The sequence below is a fragment of the Ictidomys tridecemlineatus genome, chromosome 1 (genome assembly GCF_052094955.1).
Source record: "Ictidomys tridecemlineatus isolate mIctTri1 chromosome 1, mIctTri1.hap1, whole genome shotgun sequence".
Taxonomy (NCBI): domain Eukaryota; kingdom Metazoa; phylum Chordata; class Mammalia; order Rodentia; family Sciuridae; genus Ictidomys; species Ictidomys tridecemlineatus.
The window spans coordinates 3,710,218-3,729,919 of NC_135477.1; the positions used below are offsets into that span (position 1 = coordinate 3,710,218).

At 48.1% G+C, this 19,702-nt stretch overlaps 1 long non-coding RNA gene across 2 annotated transcripts in view; it reads right to left on the bottom strand.

Annotated features, from left to right (window-relative positions):
* Positions 1-14,400, bottom strand: part of LOC110597721 (uncharacterized) — a 29,650-nt gene extending 15,250 nt beyond the window's left edge. Inside the window, exons 1-2 of one of the 2 annotated variants that reach the window (XR_013426998.1) lie at positions 14,109-14,400; positions 12,322-12,421 (exon numbers count right to left, since the gene is read on the bottom strand). This is a non-coding gene — a long non-coding RNA (uncharacterized LOC110597721). Of the gene's footprint in view, positions 1-8,066; positions 8,336-12,321; positions 12,422-14,108 lie in introns of those variants that run through there. The other variant, XR_002483477.3, reaches the window with a different exon arrangement.
* Positions 14,401-19,702: the final 5,302 nt, after the last annotated feature.

A 19,702-nucleotide genomic window follows, 5' to 3' on the forward strand; every position in this document is an offset into this window, starting at 1 on the left:
GCCAGCTGATGATTGGCTCACAGCGGCCCCAGCAACATCTAGCTGATTGGCTCCTCCACGGAGCTGCTCATTGGGGGACTTCTTTGGCTCCGCCCACACAACCCAGCCAATCGGCTTCAAGAGCAGGAGGATTGTGGGAGGTGAAGAGGCTGGTGTGGGGGTGAGAGGCGTGTGGGAAGCCAGTGGTGGCAGTTGGGCTCTGAGGGTTTTTTCCTGAGGAGCTGTTTTGTTTGGCGTTTGTAGTTCTTAAAATAAAGTTAGTTTCTTTTGACACGTGGCTCCTGAATTGTGCCCAGCCAGACTGCGGCAGGTGTGTGGGGGTGTGAGTGCTATTTTTTAATAAAGCACCAGCAAAAATCATATTGGAAAATGCAGAAAACAGTCTCTGACTTTTTCATTGTTTTTATTTGCCCAGGTTTTAAAGCTAAAGAGTAGAGATGCATATGTGATGAAAGAAGTTGGCAGAGGTGGAAGAAGTTCCAGGAAACTCACCATGTACACAGTAGGAACCCATGGGCATGCAGGGGGCAAGCATTGGTGAAAGAACTTTTCTTAACTGAGTAATTTCTCTTCCCCTTTAAAGTAAGTTTTTACAGAAAATGAACTCCCCACATACTAACACCTACAACAACATGATCCACAGAAACATTCTGCCGGGCACATTCTCAGTCCTGTCATCCAGGCTGGGAGAAGAAAGACTATTCAAACTAGTTCTCAAATATATGAATTCTAGAACAAACACAGAACATCATCAAAAACATAAAAACAACAAAGTTTTGAGGGAAATTATACTGGCAACCAAGCTACTGCTTTTGTGATTTAGGAATTGTCACCCTGCACTTCCAATATCAAAGAAACTAACCAACATTCAACTTGAGCAGGCTGAAAAATAAACCAGAATGTACATTTCAGAAAGTGGGAATTCATAGTGTGAAAAAATGGATAGTAAGAAACTACAAAAATTTAATAGTTTAAGTGGGCTTAACATGATAATCAGCAGGGCATGATTGTACACAGCAACTCAGGAGGCTGAGAGGCAGGAGGATCATGAGTTCAAAGCCAGCCTCAGCCACTTAGCGAGGCCCTAGGAAATTTAGCAAGACCTTGTCTCTAAACAAAATAAATAATAATAATAATAAAGGCTGGATATGTAGCTCAGAGGTAAAGTGCCCCAGGTTCAATCCACAGTACAAAAAAGAAAGAAACATTACAAAGTTCAAAATATCTTAGTTAAATAATGTGAAATAATGTAATAACAATAATATGAATAATTCTTGGAATACACAAATCTGAAACTAAATTGGTAGAAAAATGGAAAAAAAAACCCTAAAGTGATATAAATATTTTTCATCCTATGGGTTGAAGAGAAGTGTCAACAGGTACTGTTACCCAAGATATAAAATAACTAAGAATCAATAAGGAATCCATAAAACCTGTGCAAACTATGTCTTTAAATGAAAGACCCAGAATTTTAAAGTAGTCAGTCCTTTCTAATTAATCTACAAATTCAGCATAATTCCAATGAAATTCCCATAAGAAATTCTTTTGAATGATAAAATAATCCTAGAGTTCATTTGAAAAATAATTTTAGTAGGATAAATAATAGGAAAGGGGAGGACCTGTCTAAGTAGATATCAGGACATATTTAAGAGCACTGATTCAGAGGTAGGAAGGATGGCATGGAGAGAGACGCACGCATACAGAGGAATACAACACCTTCAACCAGAGCCAAGGGCACCTCCTGGCATTCACGCCATTCATGTCGATGTCGAATGAGTTGCATTGGGGGAGATTACCACCCATTTTGGAAATTAAATCTAAGTCAGATCCATCCCAGAGGGACTTAAATTTATTATAAAACCATAAAAAAGAGAAAATGCATAATAAAAATAACTGTACAATCTGATAACAGGAGATCTTATCTGAGGGTGATGTGCAGAGCAAAGGCTATAATGGAAAAGACTGGTAAATGTACCATAAAAAGATGTTACACTGCTGGTGGTCAAAAAATAATGGAGATCGAACAAAACACAAATGACCAATTGAGAAAATCAGATGTTAAAATATAAAAGCAGAGTTTTCACAAATTGACAGGAAATAAAAACCTCCTTGGAGACACAGGTAAAGAGCATTCACCAAGACAAACACAAATTGTTTAAAAGAAGAATGCACATTTAAAGGCAGTAAAACCCCCATGTCATCTCAGAGACTGGCATCTATCTGTTCACGATGGATGGAGGGAGGGATGATAGACACATAGAGAAACAGGTAGATGGTTGATGGTAAGCATGAGGATTCAGGGAAAGAACATGCTTATACGTGTCCCCTGCACAAAAGCCAATACAGCCTTTTAGGAAGACATTTTGGTAAGAAAGATCAAATGCTGTTCTAATTGTGACAATGTACCCCTAGCAAAAAAGCATAAACACACATGGATTTAGCTAAATTGGGACATTCCTCAGAAGGATACACTTAGCAATAAAAACACTGTGGTCAAGAGGACACCTAGATGAGCAAAGACATGGGCTTACTTACTTACAGAGTCCCAACTTATCATCAGAAAAATGTCATATGGAAGCTACAAAATGTATCTCCTCTTTGCAAAATCTGAAAGTATATCTTAGAAAAACGCAATGTGTTTATTTTGTTTCAGTGAGCACCAAATATTTTCTCCCTAGATTGGTCACAAGTATCTAAGCCTCGACAACGTGTTAAAGAAAATAGCTTTGAGGCCTAGAGAGCATCACTCGTTTTATTTTCTGTATCACTCAGAAAGCAAGTTCAAGAATTTTTGACTTTGGTGAATATTGCCTGCTTTGGGGTTCAACATTCTGAATATGTGGGCGAATTCGCAATGAGCAGGAAAGATTCTGGGTGTGCTCGGGAATTCAAAGTGACCTCTGCCTCTAATTCACTAGAGTGCCTCCTGGACATGGTTCCAACTTCACTCCGATTTTGTAGCATATGGCTAGACTATTACAAAGACGCTGTGACCAAGAAAAAGTACAGTTTGTGGATGTTGCTTGGATGGGTCACGCTTGGCTGGTAACACCAACTGGCAGAATGAGTGCAATTTTTAAAATATGAAATACAAATTTTTATCAAAGGAGAAGTAAAACATTATAGCTTTAGGTTCATTAAACCCGGCTCACATTCTGGGATTCCAAAAATAAAGCACTGGCTATTTAAAATTGCATCCTGACAAAATTGCTCCAGATCAAACCCTGGGGGCAGCAGGAACAGCGTGTGCAGGGCTAGTCCCTACCCTTCCTCTCTCTGGGACAAGCCATCCCCGGGACTACGCGCTGCTCTCAGGAGCTGAAATGACCTTTATCAAAGTCTGTTAAGACCCTATGGTGGTGGTGTACCACCTACTAGAGCCTCACTGCCTCTTGCATTTTGGCCCTTTAGCACCCCTGCCTCAGGACTGGGCTCCTGTATATTGCAGAGGAGGGGTTGAATGCAGGGTCCAGCTCTGCTGGCCAGGGGACTGGGGGGAAATTTGGCTGCTATCTCTCTCTGAGCCTCACAACCCTCAGCACAGGGGAGACTTTGGAGAAGTCTGCACTGCATGGAGCTGTGGCAGTGAGAACCCTATCAAGGTGCTAGCCCTGGGGCAAGGGAGTCACAGATGTAATCCAACTATTATAAACTGCTTTAGGCCCTGAAAGAGGAAGGCCGTGTACAGACAGGAGGTAGGCATATCCTTCCCGGAGTGCTCTGGGCACCTCCTCCTTGCCCAACATCCTGAAGTCACCTCTGCAGAGAGGTGTGACTTTCCTGCTCTGTCAACTGTCACTCCTCTCTCCTTCCTCTCCTCCTATGAGGACTTCAGGGTCTCCTCCAGTCTCAAACTCTTGCCTTTGGCCCAGGTAAACCTTAGGCTACCATCTTGCCTCCTCTCTTTCCTTCACCCCCAAACCCCATGGAGGTGCTCTGTTGCCTCTGCCTCCTACAACCCGCTGCCTCCAGATGCCCTGAAGTCACCTGCATTCTGCCCTGAGAAGCCATCCACAATTGCTTTACAGAGGAATCCCTTTTCTGCTGGTTGGATATAGGAGAATTAAGATGAGTTTAAGTCCCTTTCTTAAAACAAGACATATTTTTTTTGCCTCAAGTATGGAGTTTAGCTACAGATATGGATCAGATGCATTGGCCAAAGGAACATTATATTTTCCCACTCACAACAACATATTCATTATTTTTTATCGATCAACAGAATTCAGGACTCTACGAGATAGAAAATTATATCACCAATAAAATTGGAATAGCAGCATTTAAAATTAGCCTTGTGAATAAATAGGAATGTGTTGCCAGATATTGAAAGCAGGCTGTACTCTTCTGCTCTCCTTGGGGGTGGACTCTGGTCACTGTGAGTGACCCCAGCCTTCTCTTTAACTTGCTGCATTGCTGACCCTCATTTCTCACTTTATTCCAACCTAGACAACGAGCTCTTTGTATACCAAGCTTCTTCTTCTTTTTTTGTTGGGAGGGGACTGTAATTAAATAAAATTAGCTGTGTGATGCACAAGGCGAGGTTTGCAATACAGCCATCTCGTTGCAGTAAAAGGCTTCCCCACCGAGAACAAGTTCCTATTCACCTAGAACTGATCTCATAATTCCAGCACAGCCTGGCTGTGAAATCTCTCCAAAGAAGCCCTTACGAGCGGCATCATCTTAAATGCAGGCAGTGGAAACTGGGGAGACATTGCTAATAACGGTGCTGCATTAATTAATTGCTATAAAATTTGCAAAATAAAAAGAACATTGGGAACAAAGCGATATAATATTTACCAGTGCTGAAAATTAGAAATAAATATTCAACATGCCCTTTTTGACTCATACAAGCAAGCAGTTTTGAATAATAAGGCAGGACAAAGTCTTTTACACAGGAAAAGCTAATGATTTCTGCATTTTGCTGCTGGTGAAGAATTGAAGGATGGCTGATTTGAATCTTCCTTCAATCTCCCATCAATAAAACAGAGACAAGGCAGAGGCGAAAGCTGATCTGGGAGAGTCATGTTTTTATAATTGCTTTTTACCCTCAGGCATTTGAAATCCAGAGGGTCAGTTGTACTTGTGAGAAGGCTGGGGGAGCCAAGGGGCCCAGTCGAAACCCTGAGACGCAAATTAATTTGTTTGTGGGGCTCGGGTCTAATTTGTGGAAAGAGAGTGCGGCACGGCACTTTCTAATGTTATAACCTAATTAAAGATGGATCCATGTAAAATATTCATGCAAACTTTACCAAACCCAAAGATTTTAATCTCATTTGAGAGGTTAGCTGACTTGTGGGACCCAAAACAATTCCTAAAACAAGCTTCTATACCAGGAATCTGGAAGGCAAAGTATTAAAAATTTTTTTTAAGCTATTGCTAAATTTAAGTCATTTTGGTACCTGTTAGTCATTCTAATTAAGGAGACCTAATCTCATGCCACATTTTCTGAGTCTGCCTGGTTACTGGTTAAGTCAGATTTTTTTATTCAAATATTCTGTAACCTTTTTTCCCCCCTCCTACTTTGCTCCACTGTTGGGAAATAGAAGTGAAAATTTGCATTTCTTAGGATTTTGCAATCTGCTACTCATAAGCCTACCTGGGACAGATTCAGCCTCAGTCCCACCAACGCAGCCTTTAATAAATGTGCAGCGGGGTACACTGGAAGCAAAACACCAGGCCAGAAGAATGGAGGGAACAAAGCATGAGTGACCAGAGCCCTGGCGGTTTGGAGGCTGCTCCCACTCACTGCAGAGCTCATGTCTGCAAAGGCACAATCCCTGAGGCTCCAGAGGAAGCCATCCAGCCAAGCCCTTCCAGGGCTGTGCCATTCTCCCCATCTTACCCTTCAGGACAATGAGATCGAACTTGAAGGAAACAGTGATGACACCAAGGTATTCCCAGCACACTGATTTGGGGCCAGGACTTATCTCATCTTACTCTTGAGGCAGCATCCACCTGCACCTGCATGGATAAGACCCCTGGCAGCCCAGGGCTTGCCCGCCCTATGGGTTGTCTTCAAAGCTGTTCAATAATGTGTGCCCACTGATGGCCTCGCAGGCACCAGCTGGACCCACCCTGCTGATGGGCCTAAGGCCTGACAAGTCCCTGGATGGATAGACTGGGGGACTGGGAGGAGACCTGGCTTGCTCTGAGATCTGGATGGGGGAGGGGAGTTTGTGACCCTAGCAGGAGCTTCCCAGGATGAGTGGGAATCTCAGGTTGGGGCACTTCCACAAAGTCAGGGACTGAATGGCCAGGACCTTGGAATTCATTCTGAACCTATTTTTTTTATTTTATTCATTATTAAAATATATACCATATATATGTGTGTATAATATATATATTTATTAATTATTAATTATGTTAATATATATTTGCATACATTTTAAGCATATGGTTAGTTGTCATTAATTAAACTCACATGTTGTTCAACCATCACCTATCTATTTCCAAAACCTCCCCATTGTTTCAAGCAGGAAATGACCCCACTGAGGAATAGCTCTGTAGTCCCTGCCCCCAGTCCTGGGCACCCTCCAAGGCCCAGTTCTGTATCTGATACCTCCAAGCACAGTCTTGATACCCCCTTCCCTCTTCTGTAGTGTGACTGTCGAGGAGATGGAGGGAAGGGAGTAGAGTGATTGCCCTTCCACTCTGAGGTGAGAAAATGGGTGCCAGTATGCAGGAGGTGACAGGGCCCTGGAGCAAGGGGCTATCCAGGGCTGGCATGGGGCAGAAAGACAGTTGAAGTTTTCCAGTTGCAAAAGCCAAGCTGGGGAGGAAGGTGACTGAGTTCTAAAGGGGTGGAGAAGAGGCAATGCCAAGACATTTCCCTCTTGCTAAGTCCATGAGTAGGAACCTCCAGGATTGCTGGTGGTGGTGGCAAAGTCTGGTGTGGATCTAGGGTAAGGGGCTGCACCCACTGGGGTCTGGAAGACGCTAGGCTCCAGAGCTCCTGGCCCTTTGGCACTTGTTCAATGGGCTCTGTCCTACAATCTGTCAAGGAGATGCAATGAACTCTGCTCAGCCAACCACGGGCTCTGAAAGCAAATGAAGAAAGTTTCCCAGGGAAGACGGAATAAATTAATTAATTTCCATCAAGTTCACATTTACAGTCTAGCAGGCAAGTGCCAAAGGCCACCAGGGTCCACGTCCAGCCCAGCACCTGCATGCCCTTGCTTAGTCTTATAAGCACCTGACCCCTCCTGCCCGGGAAGTGCTGCCTATGTAATTAGGTGACAATTTCCCAGCAAAGTAGACTTTTCTATTGGGCTCTGTATCGTGAAGCTGGATGTGTGAGAAAACGACTCTGTCTTGTTTTAGAACTCCATCTGAGCCATTCTAAGGGTCCCTGGTGCCCCGTAAAATGCTCTCCTCCTAAGGAAGAACTTAATGAAAGTCAGCCGTAAATCACCATATTTAACATTTACATTTGTTTATTCTCCACCTGACTTAAAACTGTTGCTTGACCCTGTCTGGCACATGTGGTGATGGCCTTGGCTCACACAGTGAGGCTCAGGACGCCAGCTGATTGCCCCATCCCACTCTCCAAGGCCCCCCTGCAGTCTGATTGGGAGGGAAGAGAGGGTCCTCCTAGTGCATGTCAGAGCAAATGTCACCTTTGACTTCTTTCCCAAGGACCGAGGGAACAAGTCCAGGAAACCGCAGCCAGAGTGCTGCTTTATTTTTCTAAGAGCAACCCAAAGCAAAAAGATTGAGAAAATCAAATGAGAACAAGCATTCTAGGCTTCTCCACAATTTGTTTAAAGAAATTAACCCATGAATTTTAATTCTCCTGGGTGGTTTCTCCGAAGACTACCCCAAGAGAGCTTTGTCCAGAGGAAGGCACCCTTGTGCAAGAGCGCAGGGTCCACCCACCACTCCACCCTGTCAGAAACCTGCCCCAGTCTCCTAAGACCAGGTCACTGGACGGCCAGGGAACATCTCCCTGACAAGGGAGGCCAAGTCCACCCATCCGCAGCAGTAAAACCTCCCTCTTGTCTTGAAAGAAACATTCTTTTAATGACAAAACCAAACCACCTTGGATTTCTCTGTGCCCAGTCTGAAAGTACCTGTTCCATTAGTCGTTCCAGGCAGATCCAGATCGCAGTCTGCACCCTCTCAGGGAGAAGCGGCCCCTGGCTGGGTTTGCCTTTCACAATTAGAGCAGGCCTCTCTTTGAAATCGACCATCTCCAGCCACACTGACCATAGCCCTGTGAATAGATGGCATCCTGCTTCTAGCCTCCCTGAGCTGCAGGGATGTTTTCCCATCTGAAAAAAGGCTGATCCATCCCTCCACCCCCATGCAAAAGTGCAACAGCAGCAGCTGCTCCGGGCAAGAAAGGGCCCCTTTTCTTTTTTCTTTTTTTTTTTTTTTTTTTGAGGTGGGAGGGTGCCAGAGATTTTCTACCCAACCTGAAAATGCAAGGCGGTGAAAGGCTGCCAGTCCCTCCCTTCCTGGGCGCCTCAGCTCCTGTGCTCTGTGCATCTCTAAAGCAAGCTGGGGCCAGATACTGCCGACCACCCTCTCAGACCACATGCTGAGCCGGACCCTGAGAGAGCAGGCTGTCCTCCTGGATGTCGGAATGGGGAGCCCCCTTGGGAAAATGGCAGAGGGCGCTCCTCTGAGCAGTGAAGTGTCACATATTTATTTTGCCAGAAAGTGTCAAACAGCTTGACTAGCCAGCGTGGGCCTTTCAGGAAATTTGCACTTGGTTACTATCGGCTCTGAGCCTTCTGGTTTTCACACTTCTCTGCTGTTAAAGTTGTGCTGTGTGGCAGAAGCTGAACTATGATACAGACATAGGAATGCAACCCTGGGTGCCCCAATGGCCTGCATGCATCGGTGGGTGGGCAAAGGAGCGCGTTGGGAAGGAGGGCACCTCCCCGATTCTGGAGTAAATTATTCCCAAGTTTCACTTAGACTTAGCGGTGACTCATCTTTTTTCTAGTGAGCAGAGGAGACCTAGAAAAAAGGCCAAAAGGAAGGAGAGCAATAAAAGAGGGAAGTGGGTGCCCCAGGAAAAGAGCTCCATGCTGGCCTCAAGAACAGCTACTGACCTGACGAGTCATGTCACTTGTAAAACAAACGCCATTTTCAAATGAGGAAGTATACAGATGTTTTTTCGTGGCTGTGTCCACTTGGGAGAATATTTTCAAGCACAATGGCTAAGGTTCTATTTTAAAATTTTAAATGTGCAATCCAAATAATACCCTGTGGTTCATTAAAAAATAAACCACAGCCAGCTGCTGATTGGTACCCACATCAGATCTGGCAAAACTTTACATGAGACCTTGGGGCAGGGCGGACTTGCTTATGCATGGGTATGATTCTGTAGAATATATAATATTTACTTAAAGTCATATTGCACCAACATGAAATTTTAACTTTCTAGGAAAAAAATTAATCAATGCTAGTATTAAAATTGGGACTGATTATTGGTTATATAAAAACTGAATGGAAATTCCTAGAGGATAGATGTATTTCCTGGTGATTTCAGACAAGATGAGAATTTGTAAAAACAGGACCCCTTCACAAAGTGATTATTATACAAGGACCAGATCATTCTACCACCACGAATTCATAAGGTGTCCCTGGAGATCAACAACAACAAAAAATCAAAATTTTATAACAGTTTTAAATAGCCAAAAAGCTTCCTCATGCATGCCGGTGGAGCTGAGCAGAGTACCTCTGGTTGTACAGTTTCCAGGAGCTGCCTGCCTGTCCCTGGCCTTCTCCTGAGGATGCAGCTCAGTCTCACTTTCCACATAGGGTGTCGCATTCTGGTTATGGGAGTGCCCACGCTCATACCCTTTGCACACACTTCTTAGTTTTTGCGCTAAATTTTTCAGACCCCCTCCTTGTATGTGAAGCAGAGGTAAATTAAACAAATTATGAACCACGCAGAAGCTGAGACATTTTGCCGAATTGCAGCACTGGCTTTCCACAGCCTTTGCTACCCGCGCCCCGAGGTGGGCTGGGCTCTGTCTCCTGCAGTTGCCCCCGCCACTTCAGAATGTGTCTGGAAACGGCTTTGCAGATGGCCTCGTATGTTTTACAGGAAATATTACTTAAACATTGAAAAGGATCACGTTTCTCCTGTTAGGAATTACAAATCTGGATTTCATTTTCTCTCACTTTTTTCCCCCCTCCAAACCCTGGGAAAAAATGTAACTGTTATACATGACATGCAGGAAGCATTTGGGATTTTTTTTAATACACCCCTAGCACTTGCTCATTTCCTTGTTCTTTATATATATTTATGCACATGCATGTAAAATATATTTACATACAGTATATGAGTACACATACTCATAATCGTGTTATTTTATTTATAAGTAAACATAATTGCACAGGGGGAAGAAACTCGTTTTGAAAATTTAAAAGACTGACTCTTCCCTTTTTTCTTCTCTTTTTAATCTTCCATAGCACAAGAAAAGAATTCATCATTCAACTCACTTGGATAACTAAAACAGGAGCCCCTGGCTCTCCCCGGCTTCTCTCCATGCATTTTATGTAGATGCATGAAGCCCAGGGGAGCCTCTGTTGTTGGGAAGATGATTAGCAGCGATAAGCAAGGGAGTGGTGAGGAGGTGAGTCTGCCAGAAGCCCAAGCTCCTGTCTCAGGCTCCTGGCAAGTCCCTCACCGTCTCTGATCGGGAAATAAGCACTCTGAAATAAGCACTCTGCCCAGAACATGAGCCCTGAGCTCTGCTGTGAATGTCCACTTCCAAATATTGTAGAGACCACGCTCCCAAAAGAGAGGCACGCTGACTTAGATGGAGCTCCAGCTGGACTCCGACAGCAGACAAGGGAAGGCCATGTGTGTTCTGAGGTTCAGAGGGGTTCAGGAGGTCCCCTGGCTGCAGGGGGACACAACTCAACTGCCATCGGAAGTCTCAGACACTCAGCATTCAGGAATCCTCAGTTACTGTTTGCATTTCAATATTTCTCATGCAAACCCAGATGGAGAGAAAATTGGCCCAGCCAGATAATGACACTCTCCCCTTTGTCACAGATTCCACGGGTATCTCTGAATGCCGCTGTAATAGACACAGCAGTGATTCTCCTTGCCCAGCTAGAGACAGAGTGCTGGAGAAAGCCTGGATCTGTGTCGGGTTTTCCTGGACTTGCAGCCGTTCCCTGAATCTTTGTGCCCAAGCCCCAAGGTGCTCGGCATGGTGCCCAGCCAGTCTGTGCGTTGGCCTGCTGGCTGGAGGGCTTTCCTGTGTTGGAATGCAGTGAGCGAGTCCCACGCAGCAAGCCAGCCACAGCCCCTGCTTCCTGAGCTGTGGCCCTTCGGGGAGGAAGCGACTTCTCCGGCCACAGCAGAGCCCTGCCAGGCCGCTGTCCCTGCTGCTGCCCAGCTCCACTGCCCCTCACCTCTGAGGCACAGACGCCTCTCCAGCCATCTGGAACCGCCTTCCTGTGTCTCCACCTCATTAATTCCCCTTCTCATTTCATATTTCCTTAGAAAATGCTGCTGTTTTCCTCCCTCTTTCTTGCACCATGGCTTAAAAAACCTGTTTCCATTACAAGGAAACAGGCCTGGTAACCAGCAGGGTCCCAGGCTCCAAGTCTTCTTGAGATGGGGAAGCCAGGGGACCCAGTACAGCCACCAGCCCTGCTGTCAGCTCAGGTGGGGACAAGGAGGCCCCCACGAAGTACTGGCCCAGGCCACAACTCAGGCCCAGGCGCTGCCTGGGCTCTGGGCTCAGCTGTGGGGCAGCCCCCCAAACCCCTGACCTTGCCCCATTGCAGAGACAGATGGCAATCCAAGGGATGTCCTCAGAGGAAGCTCTTGTGACAGAGCCCTTCCCAGTGCCAGCCGGGCTGTCTGTCTGCATGCTCAGACCACAGTTAGGAGAAGCAAGCCTGACCAGAAGCCCAGGTGAGGGGGGGCAGGGGTCCACAGGCTGGAGTAAGCCAGCACCTGGGCTCTCACCCTCACCCTGAAAGGCCGTTGTCTGCCTCGACCAGTGGCCAGCTCTCTGGAAAACCACTTCATTTGCAAGTGTCTACACCACCCCCTTTGTTGTTGAACAGCACAGAAATGGACACAGGAAAGAGGTGGCGCATCACCTAGAGGTGGATACTCACCTAGGCCTGGGAAGGGGTCAAGCAGTGGGATCAACCCCACTGCAAAGGAGGAGAGGAGCTGGTTCCCTCCCGTGCTGTCACACCTGCATTGATGCTGCTGGCCTCCGCCCCACATGCCACCTCCCATTACATGGTGGGGCTGCCCCACCCCATCCTGAGAGCAGAAGGACACCTGCCCTTGGCAGCTCTGACCACTCATGGGGCCACGGGCAGGACCTCACCTACCCCATGGAGCAGTCCAGCCTCCAAGGTGGCTCTGAGGTGGCACTAAGTCCTGAAGGGTGGGTATGTCTGCAGCTCTGTCCCTGGCCTTCTCGAGAGCCTCCTGCAGGAAGAGAGAGACACACAAGGAAACCGCTTCCCCAGACTTGAAGCCATCAAAAGGGCCCAGTGAACAGTGGTTATCACACGTGAGATATTTGGGACTTCTTAAAAGAAAGTTGAGATTTATTGGCAATGATGCCAAACAGGCACTCTTCTGTGGGTGCCCAATAATGATAGATGGGGGAAATAAGCCATGTCTGCACATCACCATGGCATTTACAAACTGAGAATCCTGAACATGCAGTAAGAGAGAGACAGGGGGAGAGAGAGAGATTATATATGTATGTATTTACATATGCATATGCGTGTTGTGTGTGTGTATGGGTACACACACATATTATAAATATAAGGCATTTCTTGAGTGAATGAATGTACACATCCCTGTAACACTGCCAGACTGGATTAGATGAGTTTCCCTACTTTGCGTTAATTTTCTACACCCATGACACCTGCAAACTCTCCTTTGCTCCCTTTCCTTCTTCTCTTCCCTCAAACTTCTCCTTGGAACCTGCCTAGATGTTTTATTATAAGCCCGTGATGTTTTCACAGAGGGAAAGCAGTGCAGGCTGGGTTCTTCCCAGAGGGATGCTCTGTGGGTTTGGAGGTAGGGAGGAGCCTCAGCGGGGAGGAGGCACCCTCCCTGGTGGCTGGGAGCAGCCTACACTTCGTCATGGGACCCCTGCACGAGGAGTAATGCCCCTTCTTTGGTTTACAGCCTCCAGCTGGCAGGCGATGGGCGGAACCTGGCCTTCACTGGAGATCCCCCTCTTTGGTCTCCGCAGGGAGTGCTGCTTCTGGAAGTTTACTGTAAATCCAGGGAGGTTCAGCTGAGAGCAGGAACCAACCTTAGAACCCAACCAGCAGGCAGGAGGCAGGGATGGGGGCAGGCGCCTGTTCCAGAGGGGCTGGCGGGACCCATCCCTCAGACTGACCTTTCCAGCTTGACCTGTCAACCCACGAGGGCCACGCAGCACAAGTCCAAGGCCAGTCCAGAGCAGTTACCTAGCTGCAGCAGGATATTTCCATCCTTTAGATCCTCCCAGAGGGTGCAAATATTCCTGTGTGCTACTAAACACGATGCTTCCCATGAACAAGCAAAAGAAACACCCAGAGAAATCCCGAACCACCTGACCCAGAGAAGAAGGGGTGCCCAAGGTCCCTGACGTCGGATTACATGAAGAACATGACTTTCATGCCAACAGATGAGCTAACTTAGTCCTACACAAGTGTCGCTGGGAGGTAAGTAGAGACAGAGAGGAGTGTCAACCAATGACAAAACCACATAGAACAGACGCAGCCACATCACTGCATGCCCAGGAATGGACCGAGCCTGGTGCTAGCCTTCTAGATCATTCTTTGCCACTCATTCTAGCGAGTAGCACGTCCTAGTTCTGAGACCTTCCTTTGTGAGCACACAACCAGCGCTTCTGAAGTGTCGACCTGCCATTCCTTCCCTTCTTTGATAAGGTTGGCATGTGTTCCTGCTCTGAAGGACCCTGCAATGGAGGAGGGCTTGTCTCCTCACATCCTCAGGTGCCCCGTCTCCCATCTACACAGTGCACGGCTTCCCACAGGCTTTGCTCAGCAGGGTGCACTGGGCGTCCCCCACCCGCCTTCTGAAACGGTGGCCTTGGCTGGAGGGGTACAACTGCCACAGGCAAGCTGACTTCCCTTGACAGGGTGCCTACCTGTCCTCCCATGTCATTGGCTTTGAGGTGGCAGCTCAGTCCTGCCGTGGACCATTCACCTCCACGTGGACACGCTCCGAGCTGCAAGGAAGGAATTCCTCCAGGAAGACCGAAGGAGGCATTGAGAGCGTGGATCCTTCGGGCTCCTTCACAAGTGTAAAATTCTTGGGGATTGTCTAGACTTGCGGCTAACAGCGCACAGACTGGCAGCAAGGAACACCATCGGCTGCCTGAGAGCTCCTGGCAGGGGCAGGCAGGCATGTGCAGCTCTGGCCAGGCCCCCTGAGTCCAGGGAAAGTGGCCAAGGCAGCAACAACAGGGTTCTTTCCAGAAAAACTGGGTGGTTCCCAGGGAGCATCAGGTTAGGATGTGGGTAAAATGTGGCTCAGATGCTTACGTTCAATAGAAAGGGGACTTAAAAATAGATGGAAAATAGCTTCACTCCATTTCCTCAAAGCCACTCTCCTCAAAAAGAGCATGCTTAATGGGCAGTTTGATCAACAGCAGTACTTCCCCACAATTACGTGGCTGGGAAAATTCCAAGATATAAGATAATTTATTGAAAAGAATGCAAACACAATTATTCCGTTTAGAATGTTTATCTTTGGCAAAAAAAAGATCTATTTCGGCTTCATTATTTTTACATCTTTCCCAAACTCCCCAAATTCTCTTAAATACAAAAGAAAAAAATGTTAATCTGCCTCATTAATAATAATCAGTTAGTTGCAATTGCAGAATATTCTCTAATAATGTTCATTAACTCTTCTGTGTGTTTTGTCCCACTGATATGAATGTGGGATTGGGATTAGCAGGGTTTTCAATTTTTAAATAAGCCAAATAAGTATGAGGAAAATTTCTTTTCAATCGAAGCAAGGTATTCAGACTGCAGGGGAGACGGGAAGGAGAAAAGGTGGGCGGCGAAGCCAGGCGGGCGGCTTTGTCAGCCGCGGCTTTGTGCCTGCAACACTCGCCTGGCACCGGCGCCAGCAGGCCCGGCTGGCTTCCTTGTGCTGTGCCTACCTGGGGGACAGTGAAGTGGCACAACCCTGGACATCTCACAAAAGGGACACTGCCCCCAGCTCCTCCCCAACAGTCTGCCTCCTCTGTGCCCTGAAGTATCTTTGTTCCTGGAGCAAGTGCCCTCCCCAGGCTTCCTGTGCAAGAATGCAGCCACGCACCCCGCCCGCACTCAGCTATCTGCTTGGCACGGGCCATGCTCAGCTGGGACTTCACTAAGGATCTCGCTTTCCTGGGCAAACACAGCTTCACCTGCCCTCCAAATCCCTCTCTCCTCCTCCTTCCCCAGCCCTCCCAGCTGAGCTATGGTAATCAGGTGGGGGACACAAGGTAGCATTGAGGTAATTCAGCCAATTAGGCCCTGAATTGTTTGCATCCAACAGCATTTTGTATTTCTGCAAATGTGTGAAATGCAAAATGTGCCCTCCAGCAAAAACGACAGCAGCCATGTACTGGCGGCATGTCAACAGATCCTGGGAGCGGCGGCCCTGACGGCTAATAGCGACGCACGCATATGCTTGGGAAGGCTGGCCTTCTTTATGTGTGCGCCTCTCTGCGAGGGAGGCAGAGCTGGGGGTCTTGGTGGCAGATGGGCAAGGGTAACAGGGATTGGCTAATCCCAGATCTGCATTCTCTTCTTCACGTAGCAACTGGGGAAAGATGGGGCCAGCTGTCAAATGGAAGACTTTCATGGTCCCCTGCACACAACAGCTGCACAGGCGCTGCCTGCTTGGTTCTAAATTATTAAACATCTTTTTAGTTTGTTCCAGCTGCAGGCATCAGTGTGTTTATGCAGCCTTTGTGCATTTTACATATGATTCCTTCTCCTCTCCTCTCATCAAAATGCTGTTTGTAAAAGTCATTATCCCATCTGTGCCCCAGTTTGGCCAAACAGCCTAAGACAAATCCGATGCCATTCTCCTTCCAGGACAATTTGGGAGTTGAAGATGATTGCTGTGACTTGAGACTTCGGGGCTTTGCTGCGTTCTCTGTGCCACCTGTAAGAGGTGGCGTCATCTCACAGCTTCAGGGGACCGACGCATAATGGGGATCTCTGCAAGGAAGGTTTCATTGTCGCGCATTTATGGCTTCAGAGAAAACACACATGCGGAGAAAACAAAACGTGGCCTCGACATCTGCGGAGCTCTTCCAGAGCACAGTCCTGGAGGAAGGGGCACAGCGGGTCCTTTGTAAGTCGTCGCTGGCTGGCAGCCCCTGTCCCCGAAGAGTCCAACGACAATAATACCGTTATTATCCGCCACGGACAGGAGTCTTCGCAAACAGGTATAAAGTGCCACGGTCTAAAAGAGCTGCTTTGGCAAGGACGTCCTTGACACCGATCTCCTGCATGGGCCACCGCAGCCTGGGAAGTGACGATGTCATAAACATGCCCCCGGCAGGACAGAGCCTGACCTGATGTGTTCATTATATTCCTGAACCCAGAAATGATGTGCTGTTGGACGTGGTCGATTCCTGCAGGACACTGGTAGCTGCCAGATTCCAGCACAAAATGAAAGACTCCAACCACAGCGGCACCGTGGGCAGCCAGCATTAACTCTTCCCTCCACACACACAGTGCTCTCGGGGTAGAGGCGGCAAGCTGGGGGACAGCCTGGCTGCTCCATCTGCCCCTCTCAAGCCATCCGCAAGCCCTGAGCTTGTGGGCACCGGGGCACACGATGCCCAGCTCCTGGCTGAAGGCCGTGGCTCCTTCTCTGGCCAGGCCTGGGCTCCCCTTCTCACCTACCGTGTTGCTCCCTGGCACTGTTGGGTCACTACGGTTTATTTTTAATGTAGCAACACATGCTTCAAGTGGATTTCGTAATACATCTAATATTTTACTTCCCAGGGAGTCTTTATCAAAATCAGCCTCTCTCCCCTGTTAGCCAGGAGCACAGTTAGAAAAGTGCCAAGTGTAGTCAGGAGGCGCCTCCCCAGACCTACAAATTGCATCGGACACACCTCCAAATGTGGGAGTGGGGGACACCAGCCAGGCCTGGAACCCTCCCAACCTGGCAGCACTTGCTAGAAAGATGCCAGTAGGGCCAGAGAGAGGCCAGACTGAAGCCTTCAGAGGGCATGGCACGACGTGGGGGCAAGGGCTACCCCTCCAGAGCCTGGGGAGCATGTGGGCCACCCGCAACACAGTCATCACAGGACTGGTGGCTTCTTGGGACAGCAAGTGGACAGGCTCTCAGAATTTCCGAGAGGCCCAGAAATACCATCTCTCCCTGTCTCAGAACATGGCCCAGCTGCCGGAGCCTGAGAGGAGGAGGGGCATCCACACGGACCCATCCTCGGCTCAGGGTGGGTGCTGTCCTCCTACAGGCCATTCTGCCCCTCTGGCCTTTCTCAGGGTGGGGCTGTTGCAAAGCAGGCCTGGGTGACCTGCAGCAGTGACTGCAAAATATCACTCAGAGGGTCCGGGTTTGCTGAGAAACGACTTAATGAAGTACTAAGCATTTATCGAACTTCACTTACTTTAACTGCAGCCGGTAAAAGTCTCCAAGGACAAGGAGGAAACCAAAATTTCCAGGGAATGTAAATTCCAGCTTGGGCTAATTTTGAGGACGATGATTTCTCTCCTTTACGAGGTGCATAATGAGGCAGCCCACGCCTCAGGAGCGGGCAGGGGAGGGCTGCTCCATCCCCAGGGCGGGGAGCAAGCCGGGAAGAGCCAGCTTCACACTAGACAAATGGCTCTTTTGTTTTACTTCATTTTTAATTAGCCTCCTTTTTAATGACCTGAGTTAATAAGTGTCAAAAGGTGCAAAACACAGCTTGGCTTTATTTTTAAAGTAGGAATTTGCCTTTAATCTTGAAGGCAAAGCCGGGCCCTGGGCAAGTCTCGCCTGCAAGGGCGCGCGGCAGTTCTCACTGCTCTGGCATTTCTGGCCAGCAGTGCCCGGACACCCCAGCACAGAGCCCCAAGGGATCGCTCTGATGGACTGGGGTCCCCAGGGCCTCCAGCAGCTGCCCAGCTTCACTGTGCAATTCCACACAAGATCCCTCTGGGCCAGGCTTCCAGCCAGCTCTCTCCATTTTTCCGTGGCCCCATCCTGGAAGCAGCCTATACGGTCCTGGAAGGTAGGGAGAGGGATTGAGGAGGTGGCAGGGGCTGATGCCCCACCAGGTGGCCAGGTGATAGGCACAGTCTCTCCATGCCCTGGGCAGCTCAGGTGATTTTCTTCCCCTTTGCTGCATAGCTCAGGTGTCGTCCCTCATTGTCCTTCTGTCTATCCAGCCTCAGCATGCAGGAGGGTCCCAGAACCACAAGAATGACAGGAGGTGAGGTAAGGGCACACTCGGGCTCCAAGGCACTCCCAGGAGGAGCCTGCTGCCGCACTTGCTCCCAGCCTGGCTTCTGCGGGGCCAGAAGACAGGCTCTACTTTGCTTGCAGACGAGCCCCACTCCATCAGGCTTCGGTAACATGCAGCTACCACCAGAGTGGACGACATCTCCCCCCAGAGCCAGGTGCCACCGGTGTGGGGGAGACCAGGGCTGCTCCAGGCTGCCCAGAGCATCTCGGACTGGATGCCTCTTCAGGAGAGCAGCAGTATTAATTTTGTGGCATTTGATAGCCTGGATAAATATCCCCCAAGGCCAGGCTGCAACCACAGCACTCACATTTGTTTATGATCAAATAGACTGAATAAGCAGGAGCCGTCAGAGGTGATGCTGGCACAGAGATCTAAACCACTGGCTGCTCGACCCAAGAGCTCCATCCATCCGTGAGTCCACGCTCAATGCCACTGTCCTCAGCACAACCAGAATGCACGTGGGTGCGACTCCATGCTACATGGCCACCCCACCTGCCAAAGAGGTTCCTGTGAAGACCTCAAGTCCACGGAGGCCAGTGAGACAGGTCTGCTCTGGCAAACTCTGGAATTATTTAGAAGCACTCAAGTCCATTCTGCTTTATGCTTAAAAAATCAAGATGGTGCACAAGGCCCTGGGTTCAATCCCCACCACCAACAACAAAAAGAAAAAAAAAATCAAAATCGAGATGTGCAGAAGTTTTGAATGGCCTGTGTGGTCACTCTGAGTGTTCCTAGGTAGGTTTATTAAAATTCATTTCAAAATACATACATACCTAATAAACAGCAGACTTGTGGCTTAGGTCTGTTGGTGCAGGTAATTTCCATAAAAATTAATATTCCTGACTTTACTGGAACTAAATAATTAAGGAAGAAAGTATATTACAATAATAAAATTATCAACAGAGTTTTGACAAGCAGTCATGTGCTTGTAAATGAAATTTATTTAGGTGCCACTCAAAACATTGTAATTAAGAGGTACAGAATGCATTACCAGATGGTTCTTGCTCACTGTCTACTTCCTTTAGAGAACAAGGAGATCAGAGTGAGCACTAACTAGCCCCGAGTACCCAGTCACCCCACGACTCCAACAGCACCCCATCATGGTCCTGTGCCCAAAGTGTCCATGCTGTGTAGACTGCCTAGGCCATCACCAGCTGGAAATGAAAGAATGGGCAGTGATACCTGGAGTGGGAGCGCCAGGGTTTTAGAACTGGATGTGGACGGACGTGTGTTGATGAGAGCTCACGGCTGTGCCA